Source organism: Anser cygnoides, chromosome 11 (assembly GCF_040182565.1).
Source record: "Anser cygnoides isolate HZ-2024a breed goose chromosome 11, Taihu_goose_T2T_genome, whole genome shotgun sequence".
NCBI classification, from domain to species: Eukaryota; Metazoa; Chordata; class Aves; order Anseriformes; family Anatidae; genus Anser; species Anser cygnoides.
The window spans coordinates 4,462,979-4,480,825 of NC_089883.1; the positions used below are offsets into that span (position 1 = coordinate 4,462,979).

The window sequence follows — 17,847 nt, forward strand, 5'->3', positions numbered from 1 at the left end:
TAATGTGACCTCGGATCAGTCAAGAACACATTTTCATTATGATTAAAAGATTCCTTGTCCTGAAACATTGATCTCATCTTCAGCTGAGTATGTCAGATGGAGAGGGGATGCTACTGGGTCTGGGCAGTAGATGGCAATATTGCATTTCTTTCTGCAGCGTGCTCAGCTGTAAATGCTCACCTCAGAAATGGGCCATGAACTTTTTCCCTCAGTTTCCAAGAGCAGCTTTACACTCGCAGTGTATTAAAAATTCCAGAAGGAAAATAATTCAAAATTAAATTGTGAAGCCGAATTTCTTCAGTTACTGCTGTCAGGTGCCTGAGCTGCAGGACCCAAACTGCCCTGATCCTGTGCGTCAGCTCTGAGAACGGGCATTGACATGTTAGGGACCATCAGCATTGTCCGTCTTGTAGCAGGGATTCCTGGAGGCAGGATACGACCCGTGCGCTGCTGAGATTTTTGTAGCATTTTGGTGGATTTCCCACCTGTGATTGCATCAGCAGAGTGAAAGCTCTATCAACTAGTTTAATTAATTTAAGGATTAGGGAAGTTCAGAGAGGAACCCAGCTAGCGTGTCCTCCTTTGTACTGCGGTATTTGGACAGACCTTAGAGCAGGTCGTATGAGAAAGACTTTACGAAGAGGTAGGGATGAGGATGGGGTGTGGTACAGGGTCTTACACACATCGGCTGTGCTGTGCCCTGACGTGCTATGCTGCTGAGTAGGCGGACAAGGATTTTGGAATGAAAGTGACATCTGAGGTCAGCAATTTATGAAAATGAAATAAACTGTGGCAGCTCCAAGATACCATGCATGTACAGTGCTACCCCTTCATTGTCCTATGGGCATATGCCATGTGTCTCCACAGCTTTGTGAGGTACCAAGGTAATTGCCTTAAAACTCCTTGCTACACAGGGTGTTGCAGGATGCTAGCGTACGCACTAGGTGATGGGAAGCAGAGGGGTGCACTGGCTGGTGTTAAAGCTTCAGTGCTGCTGACTTTTCTATAAATAACTGCTGTCTGCTGTAATTGGTCACGTCACAGTCCATGGTGATCTTTTTTATTATTGCTGGCTGCTGGAAAACTCCCGGAGGCGTAGAATAGATACCATGAAGATCCTGCACCCAGCAATGTTTCCCCATGTGACACAACAGGGTAAAGCAGAAATAGTGTTTACAAGGAGATGGAGAAGAATTTTCTGCAGCAGGAAGGATGGAAAAAAAAAAAAAAGAGATTGCACCTCTGAAATGATAGCAGCAGGCCATCTCTCATGCAGGATATTGCTGGTCTTGTGGAAAGAGAAAATCTTCATAGGGTTTCTAGTGATGCACTGAATGGGTATTATTTGCCTCTGACTTACTTACGGATATTTTTCAGCTCTCCATAAAATAACAGTGTCTTGCAAGAAATTGAAAACTAGAGAAAAAGAAGTAGGTAGTTGGCTTTTGTGAGATGTGTGTGGCTAAAATATATGGTATGCTCCATCCCGAAGGATTCAGAACAATTCACAGACCAAGAGTGCTCAAAGCTACACGCTGCCCACCCTTAAATGGAGCACAGCACCAAGGGGAAGCTGCCCAGCATCAGGAATCAACACGTCTATTGAGGAAGGGCAGAACAGCACTGCAGTTAGATGCTCAGGAGGGGATCTGAGTGGAAAGGGTTGAATTGCCAAGCTTTGCTTGGAGGTGAGCATCTGAAATCCTTACCGTTCTGAGAAGTGAGAGCTGTAGTGAACCACTAAAGAACTGTAGTGGCTTTAAGGCCACCAGGTGGGTGCGGGTCATCCTCCTGTCCTTAATTTCTACCTCCGTCTGAAGCAGCATTCGCCCCTCTACAACGCAGTGTGGCATGGTGCATGCATTAGGGAATGCGTGTTTCACTGGCCTAATAAAAACTTTGCTCGTGTTGACAAAGAATTTATTAGAACTGAAATCTTTCCAGCATGACAAAGCAGCTGGCACAGGGAACAGGACTGTGGAGGGACTTGTCAACAGGCTCTCAATTGACTTTTGCTGACTGATATCTCAAGATTAGGTGCTTTGGAGGACAGTTAATATAAGAAAGGATTGCAATCAGATCTGGGTTTCTGTCCTGGATATTTGCTCTCGGTGGGAACTGTCTGGTTCTAGCAGTGTGTTTCTGTGCATTTTGGAAGGAACACTGGAAGCCCATGTAGCTTTGGGTCAGAAATATATTCTCCTTCAAAACATGCCAGGGAAGTGTCAATGGGACAGAAGTGGCCTGAAAAGTCCCCATGGAAAAGAACAGCAGTGTGCCTTCCGTGGCCTCACACAGCCCCACCAAGTGCTTCCCGGGGCCGGGTTTGGCAGCAAGCTGTAGTGCTGTGAAAAGGCAGGTACTGTATGAAAGCCATTGCTTGCTTATGAAAAAAGTCTGTTTTTTTCTGGCATGGATTTGCTCCTCCAGGAGAGAATTAACTTGCTATGATTGGGAAGGTGCCTAGCAGTAGTTGGACTTTATCTGCTTAATATAGTGAGTTATCCAAAGCAATGAAATACCTGTCCCTTAGACGCACAGCACTCCAGTAGCAGGAGGCTAGCCTGAGACTCCCACCTGCTGATCTTCAGCCTGTGCCATCCCTGCTGTATGTCAGTTTCTGTGGGTGAAGATGAATACCCAGAGCCCTATGCAGACCACCTGATGACGTGGTGCTTTCCGTGGTCTCCCGGCTTTCTCCAGCCAGGATTCCCTAACTCTAATGAGTGCTTTCAGTCGTTTGTTGTGCTCATGAAGTTAAATGCCTGCATTTATCTTAGGTGCCAACAGAAGCAGCCTGCTTATGTTCAATGTATCGCAACAACAATGTGATGATTAATGTATAGTATTTGCCCCTCAGACAGTAAAAGGAAACAAAACCACAAACAAACTGGAAGCAAATTGTGGGGGTGGTGGGCAACTGATAGAATAAGCTGGAGAAAAGGGAGGAAGAACAGTAATGTCTGAAAATCCAGATGGAGAAGTTCAGATCTTTGCCTTCATTTGAAGTCTTCATAGATGGGAATTCAGCACTGAGACTGCTCAAACCAAAAGGGAACAGTATTGAGAGAAGATAATAACTATTCAGAAACAGTAAAGATAGTCACCTGAGAGAAGAAAGAAAGCTCTGGGAGTGTAAAATCCCAGCCAAAAACAGTGTTACAGGCAAGGAAATGAGCACATCTGAAGTAGCTCCTGAGACCCAGGAGTAATCCTGAGTGACCTGTTTGGATTCGGTGAAGACAATGATGAGACAAATAATTATGTCTGGAGGAGGCTGTGGTGTTCTGCAAACTGGTGAGAGAGAAAGCTCATCTCCCCATCTGGCTTTGAGGACCGGGCACCAGAAAAGAGCCCCTCTGATCTGATGTCGAACTTGTGTTTTCCACGCTAATTTGCGCTGCTCTGGCACCCTGCATAAAGATGAAGGTAAGTTCTCCTATTCAAGCAGTTCTTTCTCCTTCAGATGACTAGTTCTCATTGTGAGTAACTAATTTAGTGAGGGAAGGGAGCGTCAGCTCCTAGGTTGCTGATGTAGAGTTTGATTTTTGTTTCACTGACAGTTATTATTGTTGCTCTTGTCTTCAGGTTCCAGGAGAAGAAATGAGCAAACTCCTCTGACACCAGTTTTCACCATGACAGTAATTTGAGTAGAAACAGCTTTGCCTGCAAATAAATAAATAAATATTATATGAAAAGCTTCGGATGGAGCTGCCATGTTCATTCTTGTTTCTAAAGCCCCCACAGGCCATGTCACATATGTGGGTCATGAGGTCTATCGATTATGTGTCAGACCCTTAGGTGTCAGTAATCAATAACACTAACCTGCAGAAAATGCAGCAAAGATTTGCTAAACCAACTCTTTGCATTGTTCTTATTCTTGTATTTACATTTTCTGTGCCTCACTAACAATAACAGAATACATACCAGCAAAGGCAGGGGAGACAAAACCATCATTTGGCTACCAACTCATTTACTGTCCATATTCCTCTGATTTTACATGGCTCTGGGCGAGATGGCAGGATGAGGAGGGGCAAGACAGGAAAGGGTATTTCCAATTGAATGGCTTCTGAGAAGTAGAAATGAAAGTGATTGAGTTGGGAGGACCTAAACATTTTGACCTTGACAGCTTATTAATATTTAACAAGGTGCCAGATTTTTCTTTGACACTGGAAATTGTTGCGACTGCCTGTCTCCAGCAGCCTGAGTCTGCTTTTGCAGTCCACCATATCTAATGTACCTGCTTCCAGTCTCAAATAGTTCTTATTCACAAATGCTTTCCTTTATTTGCTATTTCGGAGAATAAGGAAGGTAGTTTGGCAGATTAAGTTATGAATTTTTTCATTCAAACTTCATATCTCTTTATGTTCGCAGAGGGTCACTGGGCAGACTGTGGTTTTCTTGTGTTGATTGTGGTTTTTCGAATCATTCCTCAAACAACTTTTAACAAAACATTGTATTTATTTTTCCTTTTTAGTTTGCAGGTTGTTTGTGAGCTGTTCACTGTGACAGTTAAGTCTTTTAAATGTAAGCAGCTCTGATGAGATAAATATAACAATTTGGAATTTGTATTTTTATTTGAATTAATGCAATACTTCAAGACTGTGTATGAAATTGGGATCCTATTGGGGGTGGGAGAAAAGTCTATGCCATAAAGATAATGTAGCATCGAACGAGCAATACTCAATAGAGGAGATGAAGAGTAGGAGAAAGTAATATCTTTATGTATAATTTAGGTGGTCTGCCTCCCCACTCTTTTGGTGCCTGTCTCTCTCTCTGCATTATCTAGGTGGATTAGCTTCCTAATGTAGATGAGTAGACCTAAATGACTTTACCAAGGTCACACAAAAAGTTTGTGGCGGGGCTGGATATTGAACTGGTTCAGCAAATACCAGTCCAGTGTCCTGAATACGTTAAAACAAACAAAACCATTCAGACATCCATGGGCATTTCTCTTTCTGTACTCTTAATTAAATTAATGAAAAACTCAAAACTCCTTTATCTAAAGAGTTAGTTCTGTGTTAAACTGACAGAGAGGATCCCTAGATTAGAGAACTGTTGGGTTTGGATTTAGAAATTTCCAATCAAGACCATGAACGAATTCTCAAGGCCGTTTCTATTAATGCTCCACAACATAGGTGTAAACTTTGAGATCTCTGTGGTTAATTATTTAGGGTTTTCACTTGGAGATACTTGTCAATCTACTAGGGTAATTTTTTCATTGCACCTCAAGACTTACGTCAAGGCACTTCTGTCTTTTTAGTTGTTTTGAAGAGTAGTCCAGAAGATCTTTAAGAATTTCATATTATTTTTTACTGCTCCAGCTGTGCTGTAAAGTCTGATTCTGATAATTCATCTGTTCCCCTTAATAGAACTAGGCAAACATTCGGTGATTTGAGTTTACAGTGTGTATTTATGCCTTGCCATTGGGGAATAGGCTTCCATTTTGTATTTAGAAAGTTTTAAAATGAAACCTGAAAATATTTTCACTCTCTTTACAATGTTTAAATTGCAAAGCACCCTGTTGCTGCCTTGAGCTTTCTGCATTGTGAAAAATCAGTCATTTCAATGATAATCCACTTACAACTGTGCTCAATTACCCACTTGCACTGTGAGTTGCCAAGTATTTGCCTAATTGCAGAGGATAAAACCTCTTTGGAAAAATTGGGTAAAAAGTGACTGCCAGGAGGGATAAGGTTGGAGGGAAAGACTGCCAGGGAAGGAGGAATGCTTGGAGTCGGGGCCTGGAAGAGAGAAGGATGTAAAGAAGAGACATGGAAAATGCAGAGAAGTCAGAGAACCTGAAAGAAAAAAAATCAAGACAAGAAAATATGAAAGCACTGTGGCTTGGTGGAGGAGGTCTAACAGATGGAAGAGAAGATTTATGTACAGCTTTGCAAGTGAACCTTTGGGTGACCATGGACCATTTACATCACCTCCATGGCCTCAGTTTCACCTTCTGTGAAATAGGTCCTGTGGTACTTGCCCTCCTCTGAGATGCACGGATGGGAAAGGCTAGACGAGAGCTTCTCTAACACTGGTTATTCTGATTTATTGTTTTTCCTTTGCTAAGCCAGCATTTAGCCAATGGCACTCTGCCCTTTCACTTGTAGGAGAACTAAAAACCTAAAGAAAGAAAAACACACTGCTCCTCAGCTCTCTTTCGGGAAAGGAGGGAGGCTTTTAATTATTTAAGCATCTCCTTTTCATGTTGCTTCTGGTTTTTGAATCGTTATCGTTATAGTTGTTAAGGCTATAGGCTCTGCATAAATCATTTAAATAAATAATAAATAAGTCATATCATTAAGTAATACACTGGTATTATTTATGGCTGTAGGGAGAGGGTAGGATGTGGAGAAGATTGTGTTTAAAATGGAAAGAAGCCTTTGTTAGGCTCCTCATTTGAAACCCTGCCTTTTTTGGGGTTGAGGCATTCGCTTTTGGAAGCTGTCCTGGGAGGTGGGCATCCTTGGAGAGAATTACCCACCAGCTGCCTGCCTCTGACACTGCCTCTGACACTGCTGTCGCTGGGCACACCGTGTGTCCCATGGCATGGTTCCTGCTGAGGGCAGCTGTCCTCAGACCTCTTGTCGCTCTCCTTGTTGCTTTTCTCTCAAAAAGGACTTGAGGTTTTGCGTCAGGCAGCGCTCAGCGGTGCGGTGTTTTGTTTTGGGCAGGCTTTATGACTGCTCAGGTCCGGTGGCAGCACACGTAGAGCATTGCCTCCGAGGCATTCCTTTGTGTAAACGGATGAAGGCGTAATATTTAGTGGGCTGCTCTCAAAGTCTTTTCTCACAGCCTTATCACTGAAGTCTTTTCTTCCTCAGTAAAAGCAGAACCAGTCATTTCAAGTCAGAATACATATTCTTATTATACATATTTGTGATTTAAAGATAGGATGGTATTACTTTAAAATCTTATTTTTGAAAGAAGAAAAATAATTATGAAAATATTTTAGTTAGAGTGTTGCACTCCACTCTTACTGTTGCTCTGAATTTTTGTTTGTCTGATTATTTTTCCTTGGCTGAATTTTCCACACAATTTAAGTATTCAAAAGGAAAAAATTGCCCCAGCTAGTCCTGCTTCCTGGATGTGGCTCATCATTGCCAAGTGGCTGGGGACACGTCAGTTCTGTAATTTGGTGAAAATAAGCAAGACAATTATAAAAGAATTATCAGTGGGTGATAAGAAGTACAATTTTATCAATAATTATGTCTCTGTGCAGGGTGGTAAGTGTGTTTACTGAACTGTTATCTATAAATGCTTAACTGTTTTTCAGAAGGACTTCCTAAATCCAGATAAGTAACTCCTTGGGGCCTGCCCTGTGCTGCTGGTTGTGCTGCTGTGCACAGGAAGACCGGTGCGTGACATTAGTGCCATCCATGCTGCGTCAAAGAGCGTGAGCCTCTGCTGAAACCTTACGATGCCTCCCAGACACAGAGCCAGACAGCATCCCCACAAGGCTTCCCAGTTGCATAGGTAAAATTGAACTTGGGTGCCTTTTAGGGTGTTGGGGACGAGACCAGGGGAAGGGGCCAGGCAGGCACTGGTTGCTCTGGAGGGTTTGAGAGGGGAGAGAAGTGGACCAGCATGGAAAGCAGAAGGAGGCTTTTGCTTCTGTTGAGTGGGATGGGACTGGGCACAGTTTGTGTTGCTGGGAGAAACTCTGCTGTTTCTCTGAGACGGATTAGCCTTGTATTTTGACCTTCTTCTCAACCCCAAAAGTCACAGCTGCAGGTAGGTCTCATGCTGCTGCCTCCTCTTACTGCACCTTGGGACAGCTTTGGTGGGAGCCATACCCACCGATTTATTCTCTGGAAGCACTGGGTTTTCTCTTCCTGGGGGATACTGACGTTGTTTCAGTGACTGGATTTTCAGGGTGTACAGGACTCAGATACCCAGACAGTGAAAATACGTGAGGCTGATGAGCCCGTTGCTTCTGCTCTCACGATGAACATGCAAGCGCTTAATCCCACAGCAATCTCCCACCATTCCATGCTGTATTTTAATACCACATACCACCTGCTGAAACCCAGCTCCTTGAGGCCACGTAATGTTGCTGTAAGGGGTGTCCTGGATGAGCAGGAAGTGAGGAGCAGTGGTGCTTGTTACGAAGCAGGTAGCTGGCTGTATGACCCGTGAGTCCTCTAGCCCTAAGCACAGATCTGTGTTTACTTTCTGAGGTGCTGTGTTCCACTTGTCCTGTCTTGCAGAGGATACAATAGTTGTTTTTTTATTGTCACCACTTCCCTGAACTCACTGATGTTGATCTTGTTTATGCCTCATTTATTGCTGTGCATGCCATTTTCGCAGTTTTTTTTTTTTAAATTGCATTTCAAATTCAACTTCCAAGCACTGGCTTGGAGTTCTAGAATAACTACTTTTGCAGGACTTCCCTTCCCCTATATAACCAAGGATTACAGTTTTCCACTGGTAAGTCCAATGTCTCGAGGATGTATAAATACAATTTCCTGGCCTTTGCCTGCTTTTGAATCAGCTAGGTGAACCTGGCTCCAGCGAGGTGGAAAACCTCAGAAGTTTCTTTTCCCCTGGGGCAGGATCCATCCAACTCTTCGCCAGTGAGAAATACCACCAAGTCAGCATAACTAATATTCGGAAACTTACTGCTGTCCTTACCCTTAGTGCAAGTCCCCAGCTGGGACTTGAGCTCACTGAGGTTCGGTGCACTGAAGCAGCTGGTGCATGTAGCCAGCACACCTTGTGATCCCCTCACCTGCTCCCACCAATCACCGATGGAGTTTTTTGCTGCTTATTTTGAATTGGCTTTAATATTCTTTTAAATAATTCTTAAGTGTGACTTTTTCAGTGCAAGACTGGGAACTATGACTAATTATAAAATCATTACATGATTAAACTCAATTAACTTCAAATAACCCTTGAAATTTGCTTAATGTCAGCCCTTGGCCCTGCTCGAACCAATAAATATTGCTCACCTTTTGTAATGGCTATGAAGAGAGGTGGTTGCAGAGCATGATTGTTCAGAGTCGGCTGAACCAGAGATCAGCCTTACAGAGCAGGGTTAAACTGGTCCCAAAGAGCTGAACGCTACCATAGCAAGAAGGGGAATGGAGTCTCCTGCTCCTAGCTGGGATATTTTTCCCCATATTTTTCTCTCCGGTAATAAAGCTTTGAAAATTCTTTTCAGCCTTCCATTCAGTGGTCCCGATCTGCTTTGCAAATGTTAATAAGGGTTAAACGTCACAAAACCACCAAGGCAGGGGAAAGTACTGTCATCCCCCTTTAGACACGGGAAGCCAAAGCATAGATGATAGATGAGTGAAGTGAATCGCACAAGGATCAGTAGCAGGAACAAAATCCTAAAACTTCTGTCCCATTATATGTTTTAGCTAGGGCTGTTTCTTGCATAATGCTCCCAGTTTCTTATAGCTGTATCAAAGAAAAGGTCTCCTTTCTCAATTATTGGGCACCTCTGGTTGTTCTGGGGTGTTTTCTTTTTTCCCCTCCTTTATGAAGCCATCTCTGGTTCCAGTCTGTCATACAGCTAGATCCTGGCAACAGAGCTGGCAAAAGCGTGCAGAAGAATCCCAGCAGCTCTGTTTCTGCGTTCAGTTCCTGTGAGGACAGAAGGGGATGTCATTATTGCTACTGTTCCTGGCAATCTGCTCTGACTGGGAAACTGGAGCGGACAGTAGCATTGTTCTCACTGGAGGTAGGCAGTAGATGATGGATAGAATTTTCCCAGTAGGTGATTAGATGGGCATGGTAACTAGACAGTCATAAAGATGCCTGATCATCTATTCTCAGATGTCCCATGTATGCTGTGCTGGCCATGAAATGTTCTCAGCATCTTGCTGACTTCCAGCCCTTCTCCATTACGAATCCTACTTTTCTTGATGAGTCCTGCCTGAGAGTGGGTTTCGAGGCTCCTTGAGGAAAAAAAAATTTTCAACCCCCTGCCCTGCCCCTTTTTTTTTCTTTTTTCCTTTTTTTTTTTTTCTTTTCCTGGAGACAGCACATAGCTCTGCTATCACCGTTGAAATAACTGTATTTGGGAGCTGACTCTTAAAGTAAGCGGGAGAATGGTTGATTAATGTACCTATGTGCAATAGAGCAGTGTATTTGAGTCTTCAGATTTTGGAGACTATATTTTGTCTATCAACGATGAATGTGAATGGATCATCAGTGTTGACTATTAACAGAGTCTCCTTTTTCCTTTGTTTGCTGGAACTCATGTAGGTCTTTATAGACTTTTATAGTCCTCTTTGTAGAGGACATCACATGAGGTCTCAACCCATCTGTTAAACAATAGAAGTAGTGAGAGAGACAGGATGTAACCACTCCTCCCCAAACATGAGCCCTGTATCTCCAGCTCACTGTTTGAGTCTGGTTTTGTGGCTGGGAGTGCCCTAGGGTCATCGCTGAGCAGCTCGTTCAACTGTGACTTGTGAATGATGAATGCCCCCACTCAAATTACAGATCGCTATCCCATGACAAAAATCACCACTATTGTTGGCCTCCTCAGGGGCAGCAGGGGGTGACTGGACCATGGTGGAGGGCTTCACTTGCTGCAACGCTGCGCTTTCCCTGCTGGTAAATGGAAATCTGACAGCGATCCGTCCTGCAGGACGTGTGGCGGGGAAGTTTGGCTCACCACGTGCCGTTCTGTCCCTTCGCTGTAGACAGAGTTTTCCTGTCTGTGGCACTGCCAGGCAGATTAGTTAGGGTCAAAAGCTGACTACATGGATATTTAACCTTTGAATGAACCTCGCTAAAATAAAGACAAGAAATGTGTTCTGCAGTGCTCTCTCCAGTACTTGAGGATGGTTCTGAACATCAAAGGAGGGGTAGCTCAGAAAGACAGAGCCTCAGTTGTGTTCTTGAAATCAGAAGAGTGTACAAATTCCCCTCTTCTCTTTGGGGGGAAAAAACTCCCCAGTGAGTCTGGCCTATGCTTGCTGTTTGTATTATGTTGCTCCATTTGCCATGACAAGTCCTCATAAAAAATAGTTTAAAGAAACAAGTTGGGGTCTGAGATGTTAATGAAATGAAGGGACCATTACGTTTAACTACTTGCATTAAAATAGTTCCTGTACTAGAACTAGTTTGGGCAATGTCTGTCCCTCTGTTTAGATAGACAGAAAGTCTATCAGTTCATCGTCTGCTTTCTGGGGACAAAGTAAAGTCCTGGGAAGTCCTCTCTTCCCCTCAGAAAGGAGCGAGCATAGCAGAACCAGCAATGATGAACGTGCAGTAAAAGTTTGGGCTGTTCTAAAGCGCCCTGCAGCCAGCAGAGCTGGGACAAACGTTTGGCAGCGATTTCTTCCCAGCAGCGTGCAGGCCTCCTGCGATGGGAAGTCAGGAGCCAGTGGCGATGGTAATACCTCCTTGCTGCCCTCTCACAGATTGATTTTGACCCTTTATTTCCCCTTTCACCTGCTAATTACTTGATCATGTTCTCTTCTAATGCCCTTCCACCTGATGCTGGCCTCCTTTTGTCACTCGCCCATCCCGTGGCTGCCCGCCCCACCTTCTGGCTTAAAACCCTCTCCTTGCTGCCTTCTTCCTCCTGCTGCCCATCGTAAGGACCACCGATAATATCCAAAATATTTAAGGCAGCTAGTCTCTAATGCCTCCTTGTTGGTGGGGTGGGGGAGAGGGAGTGAAATCAGGGGTTTCCCTTTTAATTTGTTCTTTGTTGCTGCTGGCATGACCTTTAGTCAGGTGCCTGGCTGTTGTTTGCTCGCTGATGGGTTTTACAGAGTGGTCCCTTGTAAATCTATACAGAAAGGGTGGGAGAGTAACTGGGGATGCTACACCACTGTTTTGTTTCCTGGGAGCCTATTAAAGGCAGTTTCCAGTTTATCTATCTGTCTCTTTGTCAATTTGCCTCCTGTGTCCGTGCACTTGTGCATTTATTTAGTGGTAATATTAGCTACTGTATCATCCTCTTGGATTGTGACATTGTGTTTCAGAATAAAGCCAGAGATGCAAAGTGCGCTGAACCCATTATGAAAAAATAAAAGGGCTTTCCTTGATGGCATTTAGCTCAATAAACACAGTTTGTCAGAGATGTCTTTATCTCCTTACATTTAAGCGATTAAATGTTGGTAAAAATAGCTTCAGAAATAAAACATGAAGAGAGCTTCTGGCAAAGCCCTGTCCAGTTTAATTCATACATTAAATATTTGCTAGTAGGGTCAAAAGCTGAATGCTTAGATATTTTGCCCTTTGAATGAACCTAGCTAAAATAAAGACAAGGAAATCAGTTCTGTAGAAGCTGTCTCCAGAATACTAGGATCAATTTAAACATCAAAGGATGGAAAGATCATACAGATGGACAGCCATATTATTCTGCACAATTAATACCCAGAGAGGTGTTTCCTGAATTCTGAGTCTTGTGCAGGGAAGATAATATTAAAATTTCAGAGTTTTAATTATGTAAAAGACAGTCCTTGATCCTTAGCTCCTGAAAAACAGAACAGTTGATTTTGCATTAATGAATGTAGAAAACATCCCCCAGCCTGAATCTCTGCATTGATGCAATCTTTTTACGGTCAAATTAGCATTTATATTTCTAAAGGTAATTTTTAGACAACACAATAAATAAATGATATGCCGGTAACCTCCAGATGGATAAAGTGGCGCTCGTGCGGCATTTACAATGCAAATTGGCTCGGCGGGTCCTGGGCAGGGTGGGCAGGGAGGGCCACGCTGTGCTCGGGGTCTAACGCTCTGCTTCACGCCCCGCAGGCTCCGTCTGTCCCTCGGCAGGACCCCTTCTCTTGGCAGGAGTTTGGCTGGGGGCACTGCTGATCCTATTCACACGGCAGGCAGGATCCGTCGTGATTCCGGGTTCCCTAGGAGCATCTGTCCCTCGAGCCTCTAGGTTCAGAGTGTGCTATCACCACATGGTGTAGAGGTGACTTCTGGGAAGGTTTCTCCACATTGGATCTTTCACGTTTTGGGGTCGAGCTCTTTGATATTGAGGTGTTGAGGAGAAGGGAGAGAGCAACAGGCAGTTGCTGTCACCAGCGGGAGCTGAGGTTTGCCCGATGTCTGCTCTACGTCTGGGCAGCTCTGCTAGGCTCCGAGTCACACTTGTGCTTCAGGTTTCAGGGGCAGCTGTATCCTGGTAATAATCCCCCTGTGTGCCTTATTTTAATAAGATTCTGGCCAGGATTTCAGGTTCGAGGTGAATGATTTTTGTAGTTCAGAAGTATCACTTTCATGCTGAGGTTTTTTGATAGCTACTAAAACTTCACTTTTAACTGGAATTTTCTTTAGGCACCTAAATAAATGTTCTTATTTTTGTTATGTGATTTCAAGAGCTTCTGTGCTCTCAAAGACCGTACCACTACCTTTTAAGTTACCTAGCTTAGATGTCAGTCCTTTGAAAATCTTAGCCATGATTATTTTCTCATTGTATGTTACCAAAATTCAGTTTATTTTTTTAATAGAGGACTAGATTACATCATAGAGATTACACCATACCATTTAGTTTTGGAGTGTAAATGCTGTTAAGAATAGATTAAAATAAATAAAATTAGGCCCAAGGTCCTGACCTTTGTCCACTGAAAGGAAAAGCAAATTTTGTCGTTTACATCCATCAACTCTATCAGAGCAATTCTGCATGGTGATGAAAGTACACAGTATTTGCTTAGTTTGGCTCATGTGGTAGTCAATGGAGTGACTCGACTTCAGAAGCAGAGCGTTGCCTTGCTGTACGTAATTAACATTACAGTGCGGCCGGTTCTGCATATGAAAATCCAGGCTATTGTAAATTGTGGTTTCCTTGCCAACCATATCTCAGCTCTCACACTTCTGTAGTTGTCTCTATGATGCTTTGTGCATACCACTCACCTAATACTGGAGCTGGGGGGATCTGCAAAATCTAGCTGTTTTTCTTTCTGTTTGAAGTATTTTAATATAAAAACAAAAATAAAATTTAAGATGGTTCACTTCCCAAATAATTCTCTTCCAGAAACATTCTACTGAACAGACTTGACATTGGGAATGTTTCAAAAACTCATTTATTTTTTTTTTGGCAAATGCTTGTAGCTAATAAATTTGCATTCATAAATGTAAGCATTTATATCTGAATTGTGATTAAAGCATTAGATTTGACTCTTCTGCCAAACTGTAGGTCATATAGCATGAATTTTGTGTTTTGAATATTTCATACTTAGAGCAGACTGCTTGCCAGCAAATTATAGACCAAGACTTATTCCCAGAAATTACTTTCTGGTGAAGTTCAAATAATGAATATATGTTTGTGTCTGGAGAGAGGGAGGAAGTTAATTTCACTGGTAGTGTTGTTCGCAGCACATTATTTGGGCAAGTAGCCACAGCGAAAACTTTCGTGAATTTCTTCTTTCTCTCTTTGATTTGTCCCCAGAACACACTGAACTGGCTGGGTCTTCAGTGAAGGTACAACTGCACCTTAAAGCTTGAGGCAAGAGAGCAGGATCTGGCACCACCCCATGGTGGAAGCTGCTTTGTTTTATTCCTAAATCTCTGTACTGCTAATACACACAAGGTAATCGTGCCAGAACAACAGCAGCTGTAATTTGGTGGCCTTGTCATGTTCAGTGGACAGTGCTGTGGGGTCCTGCTCAGTGACCTGCCCTCACGATCTCCTTACGTAGCATTTACAGCCAGACTACCTGTGGAACATGGAGTGTGATTTGATGCACTGCCCTTCATGGCAATAACGCGATGTTGTTCTGTTTTCCTTGCAAATTAGAGATCCTCGCCGTTCTTCTGATTCCCTCACAATGCAGACTTGATAAGAAGAGGCTTCAGGCAAGCTGTGGAAGCCGATCAATTCCTGGACTGCAGTGCAATCCTTAGTCAGGTGGGTGTAAAGGAGAGGACAGTGCGTTGTGCTGGGAGGACAGGCTTGGGTGCCAAAGCAAACTCTTAGGCTTGCACCTTAGGCTGGTCCTGCTGCCAGAGGTGATGCGTTGTCAAACTACAGCCTCGTTTCCTTACCTAGGGTGTGTATAAAGAGGGATTGGCATCAGGAACAGGCCATTAAGCAATTGAAACTCTAATAGAAAAACATAACCTTATCACAGATTTTTTTTAAAAAACCCTTGGAAAATAGCTCAAATATAAGGTTAATTGGAGCCAGAAATGTCAAACTAATGTAGCAATTTACCCTGGGAGACTGCCCTGGCCTTTGAGTATAGCAATAGTACAGACTACTGAGTAGGATAGTGGAGAAATATAATAGGATTTTATGTAGTCCCCTGTCATATTAAACGTTCTTTGCAATTAATTTCTTGTTGCAATGTTATTTTCACTGACCTATTTTTTTTGACCTCCTACAATCTTTAAGCTACCAAAGTAGGGCGTACGGGAATTCACATTTCTTAAAAAAAAATAAAATCTTAACTTATAACACTATCAATATACATGTTGCAGTGTAGACTGATATTAACTCAGAGTGATAAAAAATGCCATTGGCTCATTCTAGAATAGCCTTTAGTCTGTGAGCTGTACTGATCCATTCAGGAAAAATGCTTCTTTTTGAACAGCTCGTTCAGAAACAAGTGGGAGTTCTCTTGGACTGAGAGTTTGAGGATGTCTGCCCTGTGAATGAAATATGATAGATGGTCTTCTTTTGCGCCTTCTGGTTCCTGGCTCTTTTTCTTCTTCTGTTATCTGGACTTCAGACTAAGCTAGCTTCGTATCGTAACCTAGCCTGGTTAGTCCAAAGCTACTGGACTGGAAATTAACAAAAATAAATTCCCTAAGTTTTGGAGTATCCAGGGAATCCTGGTAAATTCTGACTCTTCCGACTCTCACTCAATCCCTTCCACCTTAGCTGGATCAAACATCCATTTTCATTTTTAAGCAAACATTACTGAAGTGCTTTGCTCTCTGTATTTTTATACAACTTCCACAGTTTACTGCAGAAGCAGCTGTATTTCTCCAGAGGCCTTACGTTTCCCGAAGGCATCTCTTTGTCTGAAGGTACGCATGGGTGGGATAGTTAAATCCTAAAATAGCTCACTCCGGGGCAGAGTGAAACTTCCATCACAGAGGCAGATAGATGTCTGCTAGAAACAATGCAGGTGGTTTGGGAGGAAAGGGAAGCTACATGATCTCTGGAAGTCCCTTTCACTGCTGTGTTTCTACCATTCTAAATGATGTAAAGTGCTACCCTAGGATAGTACACCTGGTGCCCACCTTTGCAGTCAAGGAGACAGCTCAAAAGAGAGAGCAGTAGAGGCAGCAAAACTTTCCAATCTTGAATAAGAACTCTTAACGTAAGCCCAAGTGTTTTCCAAGCAAGCGTCCTTAATATTTTCCCCTGTGGTGGTAAGGATATATCTATATTTTTTAAGTAGAACTGGAACCAAATATCATTGAATCAAAGAAGCCTGCATTAATCGAAGCACATCAAAGAGGTTCCTCATCGGTTGCCTGGAGCAACAGAATCTACAGTGTATCATCTTTTTTATGCTAAGCTGGAGGAATTCAGAGGAAATAAATTTGTCTCTTTGCTCTCAAATGAACACAGAAATAGTATTTTCAAGGCTTCTTTAATAGTTCAGTGGATTGGTCTGTTTAGCCATCATAATTTCTGAGTCCCAGACCTACAGTTCTTGGGAATGTTTTTCAAATGAAAATCAATCAGACCAAAGTTTAAAACTAAATACGTGGTGGATGTGCCCCTCTTGACAAAGTTACATAGGTGCTTCCCACTCTTACCTTGTCTCTTTCTTTACTCTCTTCCTAGGATATTAAAATGGTACCCCTGTGACTCCTCGTTGCCTCACTACAGATGCATAATATTCTTGGCTAACAAAAGGAGGAAACAAGTCAGCTAAACAAAGGTGAGTCCCTGGTCAAGTAAAAAAACCCTGCCATCAGATCAATATTTTCTAATGTTCCCCAATACAGAAGTTAGGGGTGCTTATAGTTACTGCCTGTTTCTAGCAGATCAGTTTCTTACCTAAAACTTGCGGACACTCAGTGCAACCAAGTGGTTACTCAGGCACAGAAAGGCCTGAAGTTTGAATCTCAACTGGATTCATTCTTACACTTGCTTGAGCAGTTCGCTCACCAGCAAAACCTCTTTGTCCAGGCTGGGGGGTTTCAGGGTAGCATTGACAGATACCCAGACATTTCATGTTGATTGCATCTGCCAGAAATAAAATCCAGCACCACATGAGCGTAGCGATCAACCTGCAGTAACGCTGAGGTTGGAGCTATGTTTTTATGGTTTTCTAGGTCACACGTTCTACACCTCCTTCCTAATGAGTCCCAGAGCATTTGGCAGAATGTGTACCCATGGGCTGAGTCCCCTTCCCCAGCTCAGGGATGGAACGTGTTGGCAATTCAGCACGAGCAACACTTCACTCCGGTTGTTAAAACAGGAAGTGAAGAACAGGAGTTCTTCAATTGAAACTGCAGGGGGAATTTTAGTGCGGTAGAATTTAATTATCCCAACTGGAATATGGCCAGGATCTTGGAGTTTATAATACCCTCTGCTCTTGCAAAAAACGCCATAGGATCTTTAATGATCACTAGTGGTCAGTGGGCTTCACATCACATCTCAAAGATGGATATTAATCAGAAGTGGAGGTATTTCAGTTCAGATATAACACAAATATATTTGTATGGCCACTGGCTGCAGCCTTCAGGTTCAGGAGGGAATTAAACAGCCAGGGAGGAGACATTAGTCTTAATGAAAATGGTCCCATTTAAATCAATTGACATGCAGTGGGTGAAGAACAGCTGAGACATACACTGAAGTACCCATAAGGTAATATTTTGGTACACCAAATCACCAGCCATCTTCGCTGACCGTCAGTATCATATAGTTTTGAAGATGGGATGGAAAAGGTTAACAGC

At 43.0% G+C, this 17,847-nt stretch overlaps 1 protein-coding gene across 1 annotated transcript in view; it reads left to right on the plus strand.

Moving 5' to 3' along the window:
• Window positions 1–17,847, plus strand: part of LOC106036443 (protein FAM169B) — a 269,050-nt gene that overhangs the window by 46,211 nt on the left and 204,992 nt on the right. The window contains exons 11-13 of the mRNA XM_067003776.1: window positions 7,280–7,479; window positions 14,726–14,836; window positions 16,730–16,826. The gene's annotated coding sequence lies outside the window, so the exon portion shown is untranslated. The remainder of the gene's footprint in view (window positions 1–7,279; window positions 7,480–14,725; window positions 14,837–16,729; window positions 16,827–17,847) is intronic.